Source organism: Heloderma suspectum, chromosome 10 (assembly GCF_057233095.1).
Source record: "Heloderma suspectum isolate Gila_16-S chromosome 10, 16-S_ref, whole genome shotgun sequence".
Classification (NCBI taxonomy): Eukaryota; Metazoa; Chordata; class Lepidosauria; order Squamata; family Helodermatidae; genus Heloderma; species Heloderma suspectum.
In genome coordinates, this window is record NC_139467.1 from 11205871 (window position 1) to 11230357 (window position 24487).

At 45.4% G+C, this 24487-nt stretch overlaps 1 long non-coding RNA gene across 1 annotated transcript; it reads left to right on the forward strand.

Annotated features, from left to right (window-relative positions):
* Window positions 1–15419: 15419 nt before the first annotated feature.
* On the forward strand, window positions 15420–21676 carry LOC146337677 (uncharacterized). Its single transcript, XR_014785054.1, has 3 exons — window positions 15420–15762; window positions 18478–18685; window positions 20401–21676. It is a non-coding gene; the product is annotated as an uncharacterized LOC146337677 (long non-coding RNA).
* Window positions 21677–24487: the final 2811 nt, after the last annotated feature.

Genomic DNA, 24487 nt, shown 5'->3' on the forward strand with positions numbered 1-24487 from the left:
GAGAGGGGGAGGAAATCCCCCCAATCGCTGGTTTGCTGCTGAAATTTAGCAACATACCATTCCATAGCACTCTGTAGTACTAAAACGGACAAATGTAGCTTGTTTGCAAGTGAAATTTGTCCATTTTGGCACTCCGTAGTGGCTATGGAACGCTAAAATGGACTAACTGAGTGTATTGCCTACCCCTGAACAAGTGTATTGTTGTACATTGCATGTTTGTCCTCACAACAACCCTGTGAGGCCGGTTAGACTCAGAGACAGCGGCTTGCCCAAGGCCATTCCAGTAAGTTTCAGGGCTGAATGAGGATCTGAACGTTGGTTTCCCATATCCAAAGCCACTGCACCATATCAAGTCTACAGTAGATTGAAAGCTCTGTTCTGTACAGGATACAGGGTGGTACCCACAGCAGTACCAGTATTCGTGCCAGTATCTCACCCTGCTTTTATCCCACCTGGCCTTATACCTCTCCCCAAAATAATGTTGCAATCCAAATGCCAGTGCTGTTCTCAACAATGGAACCCACAAGTAGAACATGAGATGAGAGAAGAAATAGCTTCCTCCCATTTGTCTTTCGTGGGTTCAGGTCCTACCTTCACCATGGACTCCTGGCGTGATCTCAGACAAACAACTCTCCTCTCAGTTTCACTCCTTATCTGTAAAATGGGAATAGCAGCAATTCACCCCACAGGTGAATTGTGGAGATAATGAATGCAGCAAAGTACTTTACAAATCAAATTAGTATAGCATACTAAACTTTCTTTCACCTTCTCAGCTTCCTTTTGGGGGCCTTTCTTTTCCAGGCCTGAGGTAAAATGTAGCAGTAAATGGAAGATGGAGACTTCGGACTGACAGACAAAGGAGGCGGGTCCCTGTAATTGCCACTTCTAAGGTGTTGGTTCCCCTCAGTTCAGCCTTCCAGGGCTGGCTCAAGACATTTTGGCACATGAGGTGGGAAATCCAAATGGCACCCTTGATACACATTAATTAACATGGGGCCACAACCTACTGGGGAGTTTGCCAGCACAGACTCATCAAAATGAATGGGAGCTGTGCAAGAGCTCTACTCTGCCCTTGCATTTTATTTCTGCTCGATTTATGTAGGAGAACATCCTAGGAGATTGTGGCCCCAGGACAAATTTCTCTGTCTTCCATTCTGCCACCTTCAGTGGCATCCCAAATCCTCTACTTGAGGCAGCCACTTGTCAGAGCTACCCCTGCAGCCCTGCACCTCCCACATTCTCCCCCTTCTATGAACCCTGTCCTGGGTATTGCCCATAGACACACATACCACAAAGTACTCAAGGAGATGCATAGTGTTGCACAGAAATGTATCTGTGATTGAACCATTTTGCAAGGACACTCCAATTTGGAGAGTGGGCGGGTTACACAATGCAACAAAGCAGCTACTCATAAGGGGCCACGTCAGTCTACCTGTGACTACTTCTACCTCACGATCCAGTGAAGATTTGTAGTCCATGCAAAGACAAGTACCAGAAAGTGATTCACCAAGGTGCTGGCCCACACAAGCTTCCTGCAACTGGGCCTCATGCTTCCTCCCTCATACAATTTACCCGATTGCCAGACCTGTCCGTCAAGCCCGCATTGGCTGCTAGGAGCCATGCTGCGAGGTGGGGACGCTGCACCCTCAGGGGGTCAGGAGTAGGGTCGGGGGGGTCACAGCAATGTCCCCTTCTACAACAAAGGGGGTAGTCCTATCTCACCCACACCCCATCCTGCCAGAAGAGGGTGATTTCTGATGTCTCGGTATTGGAGGAAGGGGGCAGGGAAGGCCACCACACTTCTGCTCTAACCACTAGAACACCAGACTTTCCTTCAGGAAACTATCTAGAGTGAACTCTGGCCTGTGTCAGACAGAGCCTCTGGATCCAACAGCATCACAGAAGCTAAGAAAACTCAGGTATTATCAGTGATGCCACAGGAAAGAAATATTGCACCTCTGATTAGGAGAAAAGGAATACAATCCTCTTGTGCTTGCATCTAAGTTTGCCATTTTTTCCTGGCTCTGCTCCCATCCCTCTAATACCTGACACATAGCATTTGAAACTCAGCCTAACACTTATCTCCATGACAGGTAAAGCTTTACCTGCTAAATGTATCAGACTGGTATTAAAGGCATAGGAACACCACCAGAAAAAAGGTGGCAATCTTACTCATATCCGTTTCCCCATTCCAGTGAGCCAGCCACTTCCCTCTGACCTGGACCTGCAATCAAAGCCTATCTCCCTGAATTTGGTACATCCCATTCCCTGGAATTTCCAAGCCAACCAGTTGCCTCTAATACCAGATCCACAGCCTTCAGAGAAACTGATAAATATTGGACTGGTAACTGACAAAGTGTAGGGAGAAGAGGAGAGGGGTCAGAGGCTGGGCTTTCAGGGAAGGGGATTATTATGTTATGCCCACTCCCTCCTGCTCCAACTTCTCTCCTGTCAGTCTTTTTTTCTTAGGCTGCCATAGTAGCTGCACCCCCATCACTCCTGCTGGCGGCCAGGCCCTGTCCTTCTACAGCAGGCTCTAAGTTGCTAGTAATTAAAACCCTGTTAAACTTCATTAAGCAGCTCCACTTCCGACCTCATTAAATGATGATGAGGGGAGAGAGAGACAGAGCAAGGGAGAGTAAAATGTGATCGTTCACTAAACCTCAGCTCAATCTTTCAGTTCTCTGCAGATGTTCTCTCTCTCTCTCTCATATATTCCCCTCTTAATACAGGAGCTAGGAACGCACAAGATATAACCTCATTGTGTAATGGAAATAGGATTAAGTGAGATGGTGGACAAGCTTCACACAAGAATGCAGTATCGTTTTTAATAATATGCTGTAGTTTAGAACAGGCATGGACAGACTTCAGGCTTGCAGCATTTACTAGACCCCTAAGGCTTCCCAACCAAAGCCAGGTACAAAATAGTGGCTCAGGGGGCAGAACCAATAAATTACCAATAGCACCCTACACTGGGATGACCTGCATATACGAGTATAAAACTACAACTGAGTTACTAAAGATCAGAGATGCTAACAGCCTAACTTTGAAGTGTGTGTGTGCGCGCACGCGCGGAGATGCAGGTGGGGGGGGTAGTTTTTTTGTTTTTGCTATTATTAAACAATTGGGGTCAGAAGCCCTTGCCGATTTACGGCACATCAGAGTAAGCTACCAGTAGATCCTAATCTACCTTCTGACTTCCCCTGGTTTATAATATCTCCATAAGAGCTTTTCTGAACTCCAGAATTCTACATCAGCCTTCCCCAACCTGGTGCCTTCCAGATATGTTGGACTACAACTCCCATCATCCCATCAGCATTGCCAATGGCCATTCTGTCTGGAAATGATAGGAGCTGTACCAGCCATCAGGCTGGGGAAGGCTGTTTAATATAACGGAGGGCACCAGGTTGTGGGAAGGCCTTTCTGCATAATGGCTCTCCCATCCCCAACATACAAGCCCCAAAATGTCACAGCTCTAACATTCAAATCATGGAACGTCTCTATATTTCAGATGTCAAAATTCTAAATTAAGGATAGACAACTGGTGGCCTGCAAGTTTAATACAACCCCTGATGCTTTCCATTCAGCCGCCTTTGCCTACGCAAAAAGAGTCAGTGGCCCTTTAGGTACCACTGCATAACTCAAAATAGGTCTCCTTAAAAAAAAAAAAAAAAATCACACACCAGGTTTTCAGACACAAACCCTTTGGAATCCAACATGTCAAGGTTCTAAGTCTTCTGTCCAAAGAAATGTGCAAAAGCTTACTTTTGCAGCTATAAAACCTTTGCAGCATCTATGCAATGGTTTCTGTGGCACCTTCAATGCTCTAGGAACATAGGAAGCTGCCTTGTACTGAGTCAGGCCTACCATTACTGGTCCATCTAGCTCAGTTTTGTTGACAGTGACTGGCAGCGGCTCCGCAGGGTTTCGGGCAGGGTTTTTTTCCAACCCTACCTGTGTATACTAGGGATCGAACCTGGGACCTTCTGCATGCAAAGCATGTGCTTTACCACTGAATCATGACCTCTCTATCCATCTTGTATCCTGCCCTTCCTCCAAAGGGTGGTTTACATGAGATTCTTCCATTCTGTCCTCACAACAACCCTATCAGATGAGTTAGGCAGGGAGATAGTGACTGGCCCAAGCTTACCCAATGTGGTTCATGGCTGAGCAGGGATTTAAACCTTGATCTCCCCAGGCCAAGTCCAATACTCTAATCGCTACACGACTCTCTCTGCTTCTACACACCCATTTCCCTGATCTTTAAAATACGTCACAGCCCAATGTGTGCCCTTTGTTTGATAGTCTGGCACCACTTGTAGCATAAAAATATAAGGACAGCAAGCCAGATGAGCTACCTGGCTGTGTTAGGCTTTAGACTGAAATTCCAGGCACATTTAACTTGGACATCTGTGAAATGAAACCAGCAGAGAGTACTTCAAAGTGAAAGAATCTAAAACTGAGGTATTCATAAAAATGTTTAGGCCCCACACCCATTCTAGGCTTCCACCACTTTTGCCATTTAACTTTGCCATTTAATTGCATCTCTGAGGAAATCTTGTCCCACTCCTACACGACTAGACATTAAGCAACAACTGCATTCACACTTCAGGCAAAACAGAACCAGTTCATGGGGTGGGGTGGCAAAGAAGTTACACAGATGGATGAGGTTCCTTACCTCAATGATTCAGCCACAAAACCTTCCCTCTTCACAGCCCAGCTACAGAACTTTCTAACCTCCAACATAACCCAGGGATATTTCCTGCCCACATTTTGAGTGTTTGCTGGTCTTTCACTTTCACCACACACACCCCTGCCTTCTTCCTTATGAGCCTGCCCATAAGATTGTCTTCAAATACTTTGCTCTGGGTACTTCAGAGGTTAGACAGATGGTGACCATGGATAGGGCCTTGGGCACAGTGGCTTCCTGATAGTGGAGTGCCCTCCTCAGAAGTATCAATTCAGAAGGGAATTAAAAACTGTTTTCTTTGCTTGGACTTTTGATGAATAATATTCTTCTCCGTTTGCTGTCAAATGGCTTGTTTCAGTTAAGCTTTTGTGGGATTTTATGGTAGATTGTTTTAATTTCTGTAAGCTGCCTTGAGGGTCTGGTTATGATAGAAAGGTCCAGGAAATAAATGTTTTAAATGCATGACTAAATAAATCCTCGCTATTTCAGTCTCAGATACAAAGTCTTGGTTTCTCTTCCACAAGTTTGTATGTTCCTCCATCACCGATGCAATGAATATGAACTTGAGCACACTCTGGGAGAGAGCGGAGGACAGGAAGGCCTGGCGTGCTACGGCCCATGGGGCCATGAAGAGTCAGACACGACTTAACGACTGAACAACAACCACCACTGTAGCTACTGAGAAGTTTCTCCCTTTCCTCACTAACTTCTAGTGCTTCTTCCCTCCATCACACCTGAGCCCTCCATCTTGCTTCCCCTCTCCAAGTTTTTGTAAATCTCTGAGCACAGAAGTGTGTGTGTGTGAGAGAGTGAGTGAGTGTGTGAGTGAGTGAGTGAGTGAGTGACAGAGAGAGAGAGAGAGTGTGTGTAATAGGTAAGGGCACAATCCTAGTCATGTTTAGACAGAAAAAAGGACTTTTCTTGTCTAAACATGCATAGGTTTGTGCCCTAAGGGGCTTTGTGTTTCGATGTGGCACACCACATCAATGGGAGAATCAGGGGGTAAACAGAGGGGGTGCCCCTTTTGTGTTCTTAGAGGCCAACTAGGAAGTGAGGGGGGGAGAAATGAGCTAAAAGCAGTAGGAGGCTTTTGCAAGGAAGAATTGGTGGGCACAAGAAAACCTAAATACTCCCTGTGCACCAATTCGCCCCTGTGCACCAATTCACCCCTACCCCTGTAGTAGTGTTACAAGGCAAACATGAGCATGTAGTTCTGCCAAAAGGCTGCAATCCTATCCACATTTACTTAAGAATAAGTTCCGCTATACTCAGTGGACTTGGCCCTGAGTAAACACACAGGACTGGGCTAGAAGTTACTATGGAGGTTCCAGAACAGAAAAGCTGTTCCTTTTCGCTTACCTGCAGAGTGGCCCATTATACTAAGTGCACCATTTACACTACGGCATGCTTTATAATAGGCTCTACAAGCTGAATTCTCCAAAGTGTTCCATTCCCATTTGGTCACAATGTTGAGATACTGGGCAACTTGGTATGATGGAAAATTATATTCACTCATCATTAATGTGGGACTTTTAGCAAGCAAAGCACTTAGCTATCTTCATCTTGTCCACGCTCATGATGCTGATTGTGGGATAGGTTGCTATTGCTCACATTTCACAGATGCGCAACTGCGACTTTGCGCATGATGTGAGAGTGGGGACAGAAGACATCGTCTCCCACTCTGAGCTTCTTGAAGGGAGAGCAGCATACAGAAGTAGGGTGCTTCTAGACAAGGCTTTTAGTGTGCAATCACCCTGCCTCATTGGCAAAATTTTACTGGGGGCGGGGGGAGTCCACAACATTGTCTTCCATGTGTAACCCACCTGTGTTTTTCCACTGCTTCTTGCATCTTTTTCCTTACCAGAAAAAAATTTGTTAAGGAGGAAAAGACAGAACAGCTACACAATTCCCATTCTGGCCTCATCCATCAGCCAGGGGAATAAGGGCCACTGGGAGATTGCTTCCCCCTGCCTCCCGGGAAGAATATTATGGCAAGAGGGACACCAACCTGGCCCTATACATTGGCCAGAAAAGGAACAGCTGCAGGGAGTTTGCTTTGTGCTTCCCTGCCAGAAAGAACACCAATTAGAACTGAGACCCACCAATCGGCTGGAGAAAGTGCTGCTGCTCCATGGCTTGTTTTCCTCTTCCCTCCCCATTCCTTTTTCCTTTTGTACCATGTCTACTAGATTGTGAGCCTGTGGACAGGGAAGGTCTTACCCTTCAATATCTGCACAGTACTTAGAACATTTTATGCACTTTATAAGTGTTAAATAATAAAAATAATAACAAAGTGAGCAAGAAACAGAACCCAGAATGGAGCTGTGCGCATAGAGGCAGTCTTGATTCTTAATGACTAGGGTTACCAGGAGCAGAGATCACATCATGCTCTTTTCCAGCTGAGTCCTTGATTTTCCAAACCACCCACCTTACTTTCTTCAACAGACCTGCCATTTAATCCAACAGGGCAAATAAACTGCTGTATTTGGGGACACTTTTAAGTTGAGGGCAAAACCTGCCATTCTTCCCAGGCTCTGGGTGGTCTGGCCCATACTGACAGAGATCCACAGTACAAAGAGAGGCACTACATCCCCCCATGTGTCCTTGCAATATACAAGTCCTCCCTCCCTTCAGACATACACACACACTGTAAAAAAAACAAACCCAAGCACAATTTTATCTACTGGACTACACTGTCCCTGACTTAAGATCTAAACAGAGATACCTTAAAAATTATAAACCAGCCTTCCCCAACCTGGTGCCTTCCAGATGTGTTAGACTACAACTCCCAGAATCCCCCAGTCAGCAAAGCTGGGAGTTGTAGTCCAACACATCCGGAGGATACCAGGTTGGGGAAGGCTGTGATAAACTACATACCTCAAAAACTGTTTGACTAAGCAATCCATACTCATCCCTACAGTCCCTCTCAGTAGTGATGTGTAAATCCTGCAGGAGACATTCTGTTGCCAATTCCTTCCTTCAAGCCCAAGTCATGGATTTTCACAGAAAATCTACCTGCCTCTTCCTGTTTTGGCTGTTTCCATGTACACAACCATTCCTTCACATGCCCACTTCAGTTAAAGCCTGCAAGTTTCTGCAAATGTCTACACTTGCAGGTACGGTGGATCATGGGCTTCGTAGTCTCAAGACTAAGCACTTTGCTGTTTGTGCACATGGTATTTCACTGTGATATAACTAGGGATGTCAGAGAATTCTATCATGGATCTCGGTGAGGCCGAATGCCAGTGCATTCGGCCCCCCGAAATCCGTGGTGGAACGAAGCCCCCCGCCCCCCCGCCCTGCGATAGGCACGCAAAATGGGACACTTACCTGCTGCCGTTAGCACTGCTTTGCGAATGGTGGCCGCAGCCGCCATTCGCTTCTTCACGATAGCCGTGATAGGCTACGTAAGTATTTACGCAGCCTATCACGGCAAAAAAAAGGGAACGCAAATGGCGGCGGCTACAGCGGCTGCCATTTGCGTTCCCTTTTTTTTTGGCCGTGATAGCCTATTGGACCTTGTACTTTAAAGATGGTATTCTTGCAGCCGCAAATAGCTGCCCAATAGCCATTCGCATACATGCTCAGCCCAAAAGACCCAGCCCACAGTATATGGTCCCTTTACCACAATGCTCAAGGAGACAACCCATATGTCCATGCTTGGCCTGCAAGCATCTGTACAAAAGAGTAGCAACATGTTGGTACAAGCTAACTCACAACAGCCCTTAATCTGTTGCCATGTAGCCTTAGCAAACTTCCATTTCCTATAGAGCATTGCCTCTAGCAGGGTTTATTCACACAATCTCACACTTCAATCCATGCAGGCTTTTGTTGCTGTTGTCTTTTAAATCTACTGCATGGAGAACCAATTGTATGAATCAGCCATTGGGGCACAAACACCCACCATGGCATGCAGTGAGCTGCATGGAAGTCCAAACATCTTATCATGCATATACCGGCAACATGTGCTTGTAGTGGATGATTCATGCAATTTGCATCTGTATGAATCATGCACCCCAAGACACAATTACAAATATTTGTGAGCCATACAGAAGTGAGCCAATGATCCATAAGAATCTCTCTGTATCTATATGAAAACTAGTTTCCAAAATTCTGTCACACTCTGGTGTGACCACAAAACCCAAGCCGGGGTTATGCACCGTAGAGTCAAACTCAGTTCTAAATGGCTACCTCCCACTGGGTTCTGTGGGATAGAAGTAAACGGGCTTTCACTCCTATGGGGAAAAGCAAAGAACTGCATTTTGGGACAATTCTGCACCTTTTCATTACAATACCCTTGCAAGATAGGCCAGTATTATTATCCCACATCTTACAGTTTTATTGGTGGGGGCAAGGGTACATGAAGCTGAGAGGTACTGGCTTGTCTATATCCACTAAGTGAGAGTGGCTGCTCAACACAGTCATTCGTATGCCGTCCTCCCTGCCACTCTCCCCATTCGTTCACACGCTAGCCTAGTGACAGCTCTCATGGCCACTGTTCACATTAGTACAGCAGCCATTTTACCTTCGCAACGAGAATTAACCTACCCTGTGTCCAGCATGTGGCAGAACTAGAGAGAGCAAGAACATGGGAGATAGGGACAGGGGAGGAGTCTGGGGAATTAAAACACCCATGCTTTGGTGAAGGAGATTCATCATGCAGAACAGGGAGAAGACAGCAGAAAATTGGAGAGGGTAGTTGGATGGGAAACCCAGACCCAGGGGTTGGAGATCAGAAAGGGTTCCTCACACTGGGAAAGGTGTGTGGTCAGCAAAGCATAACACAGTAGGGAAGATTCAGGGTGGAGGAAAATTTAGGTGCAGGCAAACACCTGCTCTTGGTGATTCTTGGGTGAACCACCACCCTGAACCAAGTTACATACAAGCAGTTACTGCACTGTAGTTTCCTACTCACTCAGCCAACTTTTGCGGCTCTCATGCAAAATTTCAACAATAAGGAATACTCTGGGGCTGGGTGCAGGACTTTCCTGTGTGTTCTCAAATGGGGGCATGCCTCCCTTAAACAGAAGGGTCTCTAGAAGCCTTTATTTCTAGCAGCAAGGGGTGGGGGGTGGAAGAGCAATGAAATGAATCCAATGGGAGGGGGACATTAAAGAAGAAAGAGGACATGGAAGGAGAGAACCCAGTAGAGAGGAAAGTAATACAGGCGGCTGAAGTCTAGGGTAGCAGGAAGCTTTTGGCAAACAGAAGACATGGGGGATAAGGGAAGAACAAGGGAAGGTACTGGGGACATGGAGAGAGGAAGGATATGTGCAGTAAGGAAGGTGGATGGGATGGAAAACACAGGATAGAAAGGGATTAGGGATGAGCAACTTAGAGAAACAGGTCTAATGGGTTGTGGAAAGTGCAAGTGCACCTTCTCTGCCATTGGCCTATACCTTGGGGCAACACATTTTTAGTGACATCAGCTCCAGATATATATGTGTGGTAGCTGCAAGGTGCATCCACCTCACACAGGGACTCCGGGAGGAAGAGACAAAAAAGGATGTGGATGGACGAAGGTGGCAGAGAGCAAAAGCAAGAGAGGGAAAGAGGCAGGCAGAGGCTAAGGGTCGGGAGGGTGGAAAAGCTCGCTCTTTAAGAGGTTTTACATCCTGCCCTCACCACCACCCCCCACTCCACACACACGCGCGCGCGCGCGCGCACGCTTCAGCACTGACCCCCACACACATTACCAATGGCCAGTCCCTTGGGAAGCCTGTCCTCCTCTCCCCCCACCCCAATCCTGCTGACCCTGGCGCGTGGCTGTGCCCGGAGGCTCGGCTGGAACAAAGGGCCCAGAGCTCGGCCAATCAGGGTGTGCAGCTCTCCTGCCGCTGACCTTTTTATGATTATTATTTAAGGGAAAAAGCAGAGGCGAGGCGAGGGGAGGCGAGGGGAGGAGGCAGCAAAGAGAGGCGGAGGGGAGCGGGGAGGAGGAACGGAGCTTTGCAAAGAAGAGCCGGCCTTCCTGCAGCCACTGTATGGAAATGCCCCCACATGCACACATCACCTCCCATCCCCCTGTCCAGGCTTCTCATGATTCCAGATTGTCTGGGTTCAGCTAGGGCATGACCCAGCAGGGGCCCCTCCATGTCTGCCACTGCAGTAAGGGGCCATTCCCTGTGATCTGGACACACAGTCTCCCCACTCGAGAGGTGTGGAAAATGGCGTGTGTATTCACCCCACCCCCGACCCCCAAATGCCCTTGTAGAGGGAAGCAACTATCAAGTCCAACCCATGGCCGTCACCTGCCTGATACAGAATCACTGACATGTCCTATCAGTGATTGCTCCAGGTGTCCAACTCAACCCACATCTCATCTCCGACAGTGAGCAGTTTGCGCAAAGCTACAGGGCCTTTAGGGAATGCCTTACCCTCTGTTCTTCATCCCCAGAAGTCAGAGATTTAGGGGTACAGTAGCAGTATATAGCCATGGCTTTTTTTCCTCAGTACAAATTTTGACATGTTTATGCAGTTTGTACATCCCAACCAAACTAGTTAGTGTTGTCTATGCATTTACCTACCCCATTCTCTTTTAACCCAGTTATCTGGTGGCAGGCAGTCATTCACCCCCCAACACACATCATAATGACATGTGCCATGAACTTGTACCAATAGTTGTGCACGGTTACGCATAAAACATCCTTGTGCACAAATACAATGAACACAAGAACCCAGAGATTGTGGATCTGAGAGTCTAGGGTTCTAAGCTCACCTCCACGACAGACTCCTTGACCAAGTTAAATGTAAACATTTATCAGGAGGAAGACATCATGAATTTGCAGTCTTGTGTATGCTTTACCATACGATGAGATTACGACTCACCAGCTTCTGGCCAACCCAATGACCCATGATCTCTTGGTTCAAGACACTTCTGGTTTGACTCAACACATATCAAAGTTGTATCACTGCATTCACACAAGGCCTATCACCAGGTCAAAAAGGTCAAATGTTTGGTGGTGTCATCATGTGCCCACTACATGAAAATGGCTGCATGAATCAACCATTACTGCCACATCCTTGAACAAGCCATTGTCTGTCTGTTTTGGTGTACAGATTCTCTGTATGAAATGGAAATAATAGCAACCTTTCATATAAGACGTTAGGTGAAGATTGTAAAACATTTTGCAAAGTGTTACATTATTTAAAAAATACATTTTAGTTCAAAATAATATACATTCATAGAATTTCTCCTTATTTTTGGAAAGTTTGTCCTTCAAATTCACAAAGGTTTCATACTCATGGAGGGCTTAGTTTGCTATTAGCAAATGTATTACTTGCCAGTGTCAACTGGGTATATGGGAATTCAAGATATAACTTGTGCTCAGATTTTTTGACAGGTGCCTGCTTTGATTTTAATCAGCCCTCAAAGCAAACTAAATGAGCTCCCAGCTACCAAAGCAATGTAACCCAAATAAAAGTTTAGCCAAATAAAAGATTCAGAGCTGAAGTTCTCCATGGGTTTGAATTCAAATCCCAACAGCCATAAATAGGAATGGATGCTCAAGTCTGAAACTGTGAATCTGAGATATACACAGTGTTGGTTTGGGGAGGATGCAGGGGGTGGGGTGTGGTGGGTTGGGGTGGGGTGGGGTGGGGTGGAAACGACTGGAAACAAGTTACAGAGCCTCCCTAAATTTTGCCATCCTGCAATACGTATAGGAATTAAAAAAAAAAAAATCAGAGCAGCCTTCATCCTTCCCAAATTCTCTCTCATCTTTTGCTGAGAGAGAATGTTACAAATGTTACAAACACTGGTGCCTCCTGTTTGAAGAGCAGTTTTGCCTAACTCAAAAGCTTGCTAACTTACCTTGTCTTCAAACCTGGCCCAATAAAGGTATTATCTACATAATTATGGATCTTTAAAGTTTCAAAACACAACATTAAAAACTAGATGCAACACACTTAAGGGCATCTTTATATGTCGCCTTTTTGTCTAATTTTTTTTATGTTTTCTGGAAGATAGAGACACTTATATCAAATACACAGTCCATCCAACATGGGTTTTTCATCTGAGTTATAGACATGTAAAATGCAAACAAACAAAACCCACCCCATTTCAGTGTCATATGCAAAAGCAACTTAAATCAGATATCTAAGCATTTTAAACTGACCGCAAGACACTCATGGAAACGCAACCTTGTGTAGAGATACCAATAGCAAACCCCTGCAAAAACACATCCACACATTGTAATACAGGGAGGCATGGCATAACAAACATACAGCCATAAGATACCTATCCAGCCATCTGGGCCTTTGCCTCACACTGAATACCACAAGTATCAGGCCCAGAAAAATACCTTGTGCACACCAGACCCTAACAATTGATATTATTGTATTCATGTATTTATTGCATTTCTATACGGCCCAATAGCCAAAGCTCTCTTATTAATACCTCAAACTTTGATAGTTGCGCATTATAATTTGATTTTTTTTCATTGGTACATACAATAACGAGCGTTTGTGCAAAAGGTACCACAACTGTGACGCACCAAGACATAGCCAGGGTCCGCACACACCACTCACTACAACAACTTTAGTGCAAAACCTGACTGGTTTTGTGACACCCCATTTCCAGCTCTAGAATCGAAGACACCAAGGACATAGACACTCTCTCTCTCACTCACTCACGCACATACACACACACACACTCAGTTCTCTGGCCAGAGAGAGAGAGCATGAGGGGGTGGAGGTGGGGGCAGTTACTACAGGCAGGAAAATCGATTTCTGCCTCTGAACAAGCTTTGCTTCCCAGATCTCCGGGTTCATTAGCACGGACTGGGCTTGACACCAATACAATTTCCACACTGTGCTGGCTGCAGCAGAGCTGGTGGGGGAGGGGTACACATATAGGGCCAGCTCTGCAAAGCCACCTCTCTGAACCCTCGCCTCTGCCAGCCATGGAACGGGGTCGGAGCAGATTCTAAAATCGCCTCCTGTTGTTGATGTTTTCCTTCCGGCCACCCGCCCCCCAACACACACACACACACACACACACACACATCTTGCCTTTGCACTTTCTCTAGGGTTCTTGCCCTCACTACCCACTAACAGTCCAGTGCCCGCATTCTCTTCATGCCTGGACACTTGCCCATTCTGGCTACTCCTACATTTCAATTGTCAGGGCTGTGAGGAAAGACAACTCTCACAACGTCTAGTGGGTTAGAGTAGGAGAAGCAGTCACTAGGATGCCTGGGTTCCCTTCCTAACTCTGGCGAGGGGGACGGGGAAGAATGGGAAGGAGAATAATGAAGTCTAGCAGTCTGTGGTTATTGCTAACTAGTTCATTAATAAATAAGCACCCACTTCCCTCCCCGCACCCACATCACCACCATCCCAGGTCTTACATGTATTTCCCCAGCAGGCCCTATACAGTCAACCACCTCATAATTTTCAGAGACAGAAGATAAATTTTCTCCAAGGTCACCTAGAAAAGCCCTTCACAGACCTCAGAAGCCCCAGCTCCAAAACACCCCCACCCCTTTTTAATTTCTGCTCTAACCACTAGATGCCAATGCACCCACTCTCTCCTGAAGTACCATTCTTTCACATAAACACATCACCACTTATATTTTGAGCTCAGTGGTTGAACAGTTGAGAGGTGCAGTCCAAAAGTCTATCTTTTAGATGCACCCAGACATTATGGTGGGGGGAGCAGAACGGAAGGGGGGGGCATGACAGAACAAAATAGCTTGACAGAAGGAAACAGAGGAACTTTATATCTTATTCTGAGAGCAAATTACAACTGGGTTCGGAAGGGAATGCTTCAAAACTGATGGGGGGGGAGCAGTGAGATGCAAAACAGATCCCAATTCGGGGGGGGGGAAGTAAGGTCCCCTTAAAACACAGTCCAGTTCCTGTCAAAACACATGGTGGACAGAGAATGTGAACCGTTCACAATTCTAGAATTTTACTTAGAAGTAATTCGGGGATGGGTGGGTGAGAGAGATCAACATAGGCTGACAGGAAGAATTTAATCAAACTCAAACACAAGATTATTATTAGGAGCATTTGGTTAGATGCAGGGTACATGGGTGATAATTGCAGGATGTGGGGGAGAAAATCTGAAACTTAAATCAGATATTATTGGGGTATACAACATGATTGGAGTAACCAATTACCGGGGCTGAACCTGAAACTTAAACAGGATATTATTGGGGAGCATTTGATGAGAATCAGCAGCTATGGGGGGCTACTCATAATTTGAGACAAACAGAAAGAATTGGGTGAGACTGGAAAAGAGGGGGTGATATTTGGGAACACCTTTCCAGACTGCCAAAGGATCTCACAGGTGCCTTCCTTCCATCCCACCCCTTATCCCCTAATTCCCGCTGGGCCATAAAAATCCTCCCCCACCCAACCCACCCGGCCTGCACCTAACCCTAACCCTTGGTTTCTGTTTCCAATATCCTGAAGCAATTGGGGGAACATTTGCAGGTGGACCCTCAAGGAGGAATAATAATAAAATAGCTGGATGATTGGGGCAGGGAGAAGGAATCAGTCCTTTCCCCCCAGCCAGCAAAAATAAAAGTTGGGGCTCTCTTTTTTTTTTCTTTGCTCTTTCTTTCCTTTTTGCCCAGCCTTTTTCAACCGGCGTCTGGGTTGTTTGCTCTGCCGGATCTCTTTTGCCTCCTTTCCCTGCTACCAACCACCCCCTCCGTCCCCCACCCCCTCCGTCTATCGACCGCAGGATGCCGGCGCCGGAGGTTCGATACGGAGCAGTGACACTCCGGATCAATACCGCATGAATAAAAACCCCGCTCGCCCATCTCCTCTTTCTTCCTCGCCCTCTTTCCCCTTTTTCTCCCCTCCTTTCTCTTTCCCCCTATCGGTTCTCTCTCTCTCTCTCTCTCTCTCTCTGCCCGATTGCAAGAGTTGGTGGCATCTCTCTCTCTCTCTCTCTCTCTGTTTTTTTTTCTTTTTCTTTCCTCCCCCTTTTCTTTCTTTTCTTTCTCTTCCCCTCTTCTTACCGTTTGCAGAGCGCAGGGCGAGCGGCGATTTGAGGCGCCATCCGTTCTCCGGGCCGGCGGATCTTTGGAACACCAGTGGGATGAACATGTCGGGGACCTGTGAGTGACACTCCGCATAACCCCACGGAGGGAAAAAAATATAAATATATATATATATATATAAAAGGGTGGGTGGGTGGGTGAGTGAAGAGAAAGCGGTGTCGGGGGGGGGGGGGAGACACACGCTGGACAGGTGACGACCGACCGAAAATGACAATCAACGAAGGGTGGGGGGAGTGGAAATCGGACAGATCTCTCTCTTCTCCCCCCCCAACACTGCTCCGCTTTCTGCACTTACACACGTGCGTGCATGGGTGTGTGCACAGACAAGTGTGCGTGTGTGTGTGCGTGTTGCAAGGACGCGCGGGGTTCGTCAAGATAGCCGGACAGCGTGCATCATTTTAAGGCTTTTACAGTGGGGGAGAATGTGTGCATGCAAGTGTGCGTGTGCGTGCGTGTGCAACACACCGATCCCCCCCCACAGCGCCTGTATGTTCCTCTTGCCCCTTTTCACTAGATCAATACCCCCCTTTAGCTCCGTCCGAATTTCTTCTTTGTACCCCCCTCCTCGCCGTGCCCCCCTTTTCCATCACACACACACACGCACAGAGCCTCCGATTCCCACTTTATTGTCTTCTCCGTTATCTCTCTCTCTTCCACCTCCCTCTCTCCTTCCAACCACCCCGCTTTGACAGATGACATCCAAGCAAGCGACCTGCCGTCCCTCGCAATCCCCCCCGCGGGGGGCTCCGCTTCCAACATCCCCCCCCTTTTCTTTCTTCACTCTTTGCACAAGTACAGTCCACCCAGACAAAAGCAATTATTCCTTAGGTACAAGCTTAGTGTGGGTGTTGAAAGGGGGAGGGGGAAAAGAAAGGGGGGGGATGGATGAATTATTGACACCCCCCAAGCAAATAATCATTCCTTGCCTCCCCTTCTTTTTCAAAAATTAACACACACCTGACACCTTCCACAGCAACAACTCCTCTTTTCAAGGGCTAAAAATAAAACCCTTAATCAGCTTGTTAATGCTTTCCCTCCCCTCTCCCCTCACTTAAATTAACACACACACCCCAAACCAGGCACTCAGTGATCGCAGCCCCTTCCAGGTTTATTATTAGGAGAGAGATTTACACGGATAATCACTGCAAGACACTGTAATAATAAAGGGGTGACCTTCCCACCCACCCCCCAAAAACAGCCCACGGGATACATAATTAGGCTGGGCGTGCTTCTGCAATAACTCTTCTCCTCCACCGACTTCTTCCCACCAGGCTGCTTCTCTCCCACTTTCGTTTTCCTGGGGATGCACCTGTCTGCTCAGGGTTCATGCCCTCGTCTCTCTTTTAATAGCTACTATAAAGGTTTGCGGGGGGTGGGGGGAGAGAGAAAGCGACCCTGCGCTGGTTTTCCATGATCTAGAGATATCACTTTGTCCACTGACTCAGGATAATGTCCTGCTTCTCCACGCCCCAGGCCCCGTTCGCCCAATGATCGACTTGGCACATTTTTTAAAAAATGCACATGCATTCAAATGTTGCTTCGCTAGACGAAGGAGTTTGTTTCGAGGAGTTGGTTTCCTTTTTGTTTCCTTCCTCTCTTCCCTACCGCCCCTACCCCACCCCTGGTGAGCATCAAGCCACAGTAGGAGCTGAGAGCCAAGTGTGATTCCAAATTGGCAGGATGGTGCAGTCCCAAGAATGGGGAAAGGCAATCATTTCAAAGATAGTTCATCGAAGTGGTTTGAAAGAAGCTTCCTGTCCTTCCTGCACACGCCTGTATTTCGCCTCTGGTCAAAAAGATGTGGCAGGATTTTGAAACAACACAGGAAAAACCTGCTAAACCTGTTTAACAGAAAGGAGAGCAAGATCCCTCTTTCAAACAGACTTCAATTTTGGGGAGTGAGGGGTAGGGTCCATCTTCCTGCTCCACTGAAGACTAGTTGGTACCTCTTCCTTGTGCTACTTTCCCCCACCCCCAGCCTTCTGGTTTAGTGCTGCTGAGTTAAATCAAGCATGGGAAAATCTGTAGTGTGGACATGCCATGATTCAGCTAGGGCAAGCCAAGTGCCAATACTTGAGTCTTGACAATAGCCTCCCCTCCAATATAGCAGGATATTTTTGCTTTTCTTTCCCTCACCCCACCCCATTTGCTCCCTTGGATATAGATGGACTCTATCTCCCCCCCCCCCCAGCCCCTTATTACTGTATTATGATCTTGCAAGTCCTGTTCAACTGCATTTCAAACAAGTGGGCCAAAAGGAGAGCAACAGCAGATGCCATTATCTGTATCCCATTTGCACTCCCTTTTCATGTATCATTTGATTCCCCCCCCCCCATTTTTTTTCTCAACACAGCTCTGGAATCATGGAGGGAGAAAAAAGTAGCTAGAGGAGGGACACAAAGATAGAAATGTATGGAGAGAGTGGTGTGGAAGATAGACAGACAGACAATATATGAAAGAAAGAGAGAGAGAAAGGGTTGTAGGTGGACAGAGAAAGGGATGGAAATGTATTAGTGAGAGGGAGAGAGGTATATATGGTGTAATATAGATAGATATCAGATTGATGGAGGGGCAAATAGATGAATATGTATAGGGAGAGAGGGAGATAGAAAGAGAGGAAAAAAGTCAGTGTTGATGGGATATAAGGAGTGCAATTATTTGATTCAGTACCACAGTGTTGAGGTCAGAAATTAACTGCTGCTAGCATTAAAGTAGAGGTGTTAATATGTTCTCTCTCTCTCTCTGCCCCACCCCTTCTCTCCCTGTCTCTAGGTCGCTAGAAGATGAAATGTACAACACAGATGCACATACCCCAGATCCGTTCTATTAGATGCTCCCCAATATTATAACAAAAGCCAAACTGGAGGTGATGGGTGTTTTGGATAGTGTTTGATCTCATCCAACGAAATTCTCTTTCTGGAGTGACGCTGAGAAGGGGGTAGATGTACACGCCATTTCAGCCTTCAGTGGAAAAAGGAAGGTCTGTATGTGCTAATAATAAACCACCGTAGGAAAGAGGAGATAAGTTAATCACAAATCCACCCATCCAAAGAAGCAAAGCAGAGTCACTGAATAGGACTTGGTCCATTTCCACGAGAGCCACTTCAACCAGTAATTGCATTGCCCACATCTGTAATTCGAATGTAAAACCCTCATAAACTACCTTGAAAATTACACTTCCCCACTTCCTAATCTACAGGAACAAAATTCAAAGTGTCTCTCCCCAGATGAAAGGGTGCTCTTAGTGGCACCTGTGAAAATTTCAACCCAAACAAAACAGAAGAACCACACTGTTCTTTAAAAAGTGTGCAGCATGGACGTGTCTTTTCCAGTCTCCACACTTTCTGCACTAGTACCTACTGGGGGTGGAGGTGGAAAGGATTGTTTCAAAGTGATTTCCTATTATATTGCAACCTGCCCCAAATCATTGGGAATTGGGTGATATAAAAATCAAAATAATCATCCTAAATACAGAACTAATATCAACTGTCATTGCTGCCAAAAGTGTTTATTATTCCATGTATTTCAATTTATACCAAAAGTAGAAAGGAGTCAGGGAGGGAGGGACAGAATTGGAGGTGGGAGGGAAGAGGGTATAAGGAATAATGGGTACACAAAGGTGGGCTTTATCTATATAAGCTGGAATACAAAGAGCCACTTTAGATGAGCTCAAAGGCTTGTGTGTGCCAAACTCAGATTTTGGATTATTTTTTTCTTTGAACAACAGACCCTTGTCCTTCATACTGTATCAGAAACTGCTTTGGAAACACTCCTCAGTTTCAAAAATGGCATCTTTTGAGAAAAGTATGCCAAAATCCTCTTGGTTGAGAGGAACCGATTGTGCAGTACTTTGGATCCTGGCCTTAATTTCTCTCTGCAGACACAGATCATACAGATGTCTGTATGTTTTAAATAATCAAGTTTTTATAACAACTCTTTGTGCATTTTAAATAATCTTTTGTGCATTCTAACCAGAATTTAAGAGAATTGGCAGGGGGGGTTCTATGCAATTAATTAACACACAGGTAAAAACCGCAGATAGCGGACTGGCATTGAGCATTCCCATTTGCATTACACAAGATAGATGGGAAGGCACATCCTATCCACACCATGCCATCCTGGTGTGGATCTGAGCACCACTGATGCACTGCAACATGCCTCCCAATCCAATAACAGGAACTGCGCTTGCAGATTTGATTGCTGGCATCCACTATGCAGCAACTTTGTTGCACAAACGGATGCTGATCCACAAAGGGAATCTGCTGTAGATCTCTTTTCCTGGGTTGGATATACAGTATCACATCCTTTGAATTAATTAATCCAGAAGAAGTACCACTATCTACTCAGGTGCGAAAGAATCATCACTATACATACATATACACACCCTTTTTGCCACTCTAACCATGTGGATCCTGTGTACAAAAGGTTAGTTAAAATAAGTTAAAAGAAGTCAATCTGTATTAAATATTCTTAAGAAAGCAACCTAATTATCTTGCACTGTACAAAATCTGTTATTTGGCAGTTCTATAAAGTGGTGTGGCTTTTGCATGTATTAAGATACTTTCTCAGCTTTTAATTCTAAATGAAGAAAGGAATATGTAATATCTCTTCCCCTGCCATATCATATCTGTCCACCTTTTAAACATTCATCAGAAGAAGATGCACAATTTAAGCCTTTCCTCTTGTACAACCTAGCATCCACATTACAACCTGGACCTGCTTTCAAAGAACTAAAAGGATCTAAAGGACTACATCAAGGCTTGTAAACTCAATGCAACAGAAATGAGGATTTGAAAGAAAATTCAAAAAGTGATCTAACAGGGTGGTTAATGGATTACCCGAAAAAACTGAGAAATCTGGAATTAATCTTCTTGTTCCTATTCTCCATTCCAGACTGTATTAAAATATTGCCAGTTCTTCTTGATATTTAAATGCTGTTTGCTAATTTAGAGGCAACGGTGGGAAAAATTTAGGAGGAGACGGTAATATTTTTAAAGAGAAAAATGTAAGCAGAAATGGCTCTCCTCCAGAAAGTAAAAAGAGGGAATCAAAGCAACAAGGAGAGAAGAATGGAAGATGGACTTTCTTTGTTGCTGCCGAACACTCACTGGGATGTCTTCAATGAATGTGGATGGTGAGGGGGTGGGTATCATGCTTTGGCTATTTTCCCCTTTATATTATTTTAAGGTGTAGTGGAGAAACCTATAAAGCTTTTTACCCTTAATACCCCATTTCCTATTGAAGGAAAGGCAGGGAAGTGGAGATATTTTGCAAAAAGACTGCTGCAGTGGGAGAATAGCAAAGATGCACAGGGGTGGCGGTGGTCCTTATGGAAGATATGGAAGAGAAAACATTTTGGGTAAGCCTTTATCAATAGGGGGCAGAGCCTCTGTGTTCTACTTTGCTTTATTCCACTCATGGGCATTGAGATCACCTGGCCTTTGGAGCAATCCTTTACATTTTTTTGCAAAGACATCATCCTGAATCTTCCCACCTTTCTCTTGTGGGGCAAAGAGCTGGGCAGAGGGTTGACGACATTCAGGGAAATTCCATTGCAGTTATCTGTGTCCTTAACACAATGAAAACAGTATGGTTTGTTGCTTCACACACACAAAATGTTCAACGGAACAATAAAGGCAATTTCACCCCCCTCCCAAAAAAGTAACGGGAGACTGTCACTTATTTCAAAGTATCACAGAATCAATGGGCCCCGTTAAGAAAAACAGACAGCATACACAGACAAGAATCAGATACACAGCTATGTTCCAACTAGTCTTTCCGGCCATGGATTAGAGGCAAACAGAGGATCTCAGAGACCAAATCCATTTTTCCCTGCCACTCTGTAGAAACTCGGTCAGTGTAGACATTTGGCTCAAATGTATAAAAATCTGTTCCTGATCCCTGCTCTTCTATTTGAAGTACTAGCAGCATGCAATAGTGTAAATGTATGAATAAAATCTCATGTCACACTATCAAAGAGAGCAATATCTATATGGGATGATGATTAGGATGATATGTTATTCGCATAGCACTTCTAATGTGTTTCACACTCTTTGGCCAGCAGGGAAAGAAGGACTGGTGTGTCAGGCAGGAGGAAAAACTGCCACATTTTCCACTGCTGAAGCATCAAGCTACTGTTCAGTTTCAAAAGAGGCTTGCCTCTTTGGTAGTGAGCATGACTGCTACAAAACCAGTGAACCACTGCCTATGTGTGGGGCCCATCTCCTGCATGCCTGTTTTTCAATCCCAACCATTAGCTTTTTCATCTTCACACATTAATAACCCCAGAAGAGTAAATATTACAATTATCATTTTACAGACATAGTAATCTCTCCAAGGCCAACCAAGGCATTCATGGATAGGCACCACCATCAACATTTTACATGCCTGGGTAACCATACTTCCAAGATTTTTCCACCCTTCATTATGTGTGCCTAAAATACTACTGATCCCACCACCTACACATGCTCTGCCGCTGACACAGGTTAAGGTCCCTTGGGAGAACACAGTCAAGACTACCAAATGTCACAAAAGTGTCCCTAGTTTCATTCAGACCTCACGAGGATGCTCATAAACCATCCCTGCCCATCAGTTTGCACAGCAAATGAGATGGTACCAAAGAAGGAACTATGGGATTCCACTTTCAGGATCACATAACCAATCACTGAGTGGCTAGGTTGGAGTCTAACTTCTATCTACCCACAAGGCATTGAGGCCCACCTGGCACCAACATTATTTTTTTGGTGCCAGGTCAAGACTTTTCTCTTTTCCCAGACATTTGGCAGTGATTTAATTGATCTTGGATTTGTTTTATGGTCTGGCTGATTGCTCAAAGTTGTTTTTAGATATATGTTGTCTTTGTGTATACTGTCTGTTTTTATATTGTACTTTGAATGTTCTTACCTTTGTAAACTGCCCAGAGAGCTTCGACTATGGGGTGATATAGAAATGTCATTATTATTATTATTATTAATAATAATAATTGTGTCAACGCATTGACCACCTGGGCCAGATTGGTTATATTAGCATTCTGGACTCTGTGCTCTAAAATCTAAGCACTGCTCCCCTCCCCAAGTTCAGGGTGCTTCCTGATGGAGTCTCCTAGTGCTACCAATGAGAAGGCATTGTGCTGCTATTCCACCTTTTCTTTCTTAATGGATTTTCTACAGTAAGAGAAAAGATGGAAGAAGCTGTGAGAAAATACAGGAGGATTACAAGTTGAAGACGACGACATCTGGATTCTGTGAATGAGGCTAGGCAATGACTCCATAAAAGCCTCATCTGGAAGCACCCTCATATGTCCTCATGCCTAAGCAATCACTATCCTAAAACTAAAACACCTATTCCAGTTACTATTGTTAGCCATTTAGGACAAAACTAGATGCTGTGTCGCACATGTGTTAGTACATCTCCCGACTGCATGCATATATAGCTTACAGATGCATATATATATATATATATATATATATATAGCTTACAGAAGCTGCACGGGAGGGGGAATCAATGGGGCTGATATTAGCCAAAATAAGAGAGAATGGTTGCCCCTGCCCCCGCCCCTGCTAGTGCTGATTCCCCAATGCGAATCAAACACACACACACACACACACACCATCTGCTACTGGGGCTGCAGAGGGGGAAATATACAGGCACTTATATTGTGCTTCTGTATTTCCCCCTCCATAGTTAAAAGCACCTCTGGTGAAGACAGATGATTTGGTCTGGGACTGTGGTGCAGGGTAAAGGCTTAGAACCCTTAGGTTCTAAGGCTTAGGAGAAGAGAAGGAAATTACATTGGGAGATCCAGTCTCTGTTCTCCCATGTTATTAATGCCCACATGTACAGGAGTACTCTTAATGATTGCAAGAAAAAGTTGAATGACATATACATCTCTAGAGGCAGCCCCTAGGGAGAGGAGTGTGTATGCAGAGGTCATCCCTGATGCCATAGAGAGTTCTGGAAGCCTGGTGGCCTGGGTGTGTGTGTAGTATTCATATAGTCATACATACCCCAAGATCCCAGTGTATTTACTTCACTATGGTAGCTTCCTTTCTTTCTCATTCACACTCTTTTGATATTTTCACATGTAAAACTTCAGACATATCCACACTACAAACATGGGTTTTATACCAGTTTAGCCATTATGGCTTCCCCCACAGAATCCTGTTAATTGTGCTTTCGTGAGGGGATTGAGAATTTCCCATCAGAGATCCCTAGCACCATTAAAGAAGTACAATTCCCAGGGGACATGAAAAGGCACTAAAACTAGTTTACATCTAGTGTGGTATGGGGTTGACTTAGGGCACTTAGGATGGCTCCTACTGCTACCAATCAATAGGCAGTGTGCAGCTATTTTTCCCTCCTAAATACAATTTCTATGGTAAGGTAACATTTGGAAGAAGAGATGGGAAACACAGGAGGGTTACAAATGAGTGCTTCCAGATGATGCTTTTATTGTGCCATTGCCCTGCCTCATTCACAGAATTTTTCAGGCCGGCTACACAATGTCGTCTTCCCCTTGTAACCCTCCTACATTTTCCCACCACTTCTGTCTTATAGCAGGAAATCTCATGAGGAAGAAAAGGCAGAATAGCTGCATGATGCTTTCTAATGGTTAGCGGTAGGACTCCTCCATCTGGAAGCCCATTGTCGTCTGGACACCCCCCCCCCCCCATAAAATTCTGTGAATGAGTCAGGGCAATTGCAAAATAAAAGCCTTCAGAAGCATCTTTAATGAGTTTATACTTAAAATGGTCTACAATGCGAATGTAAAACCTACATTGTC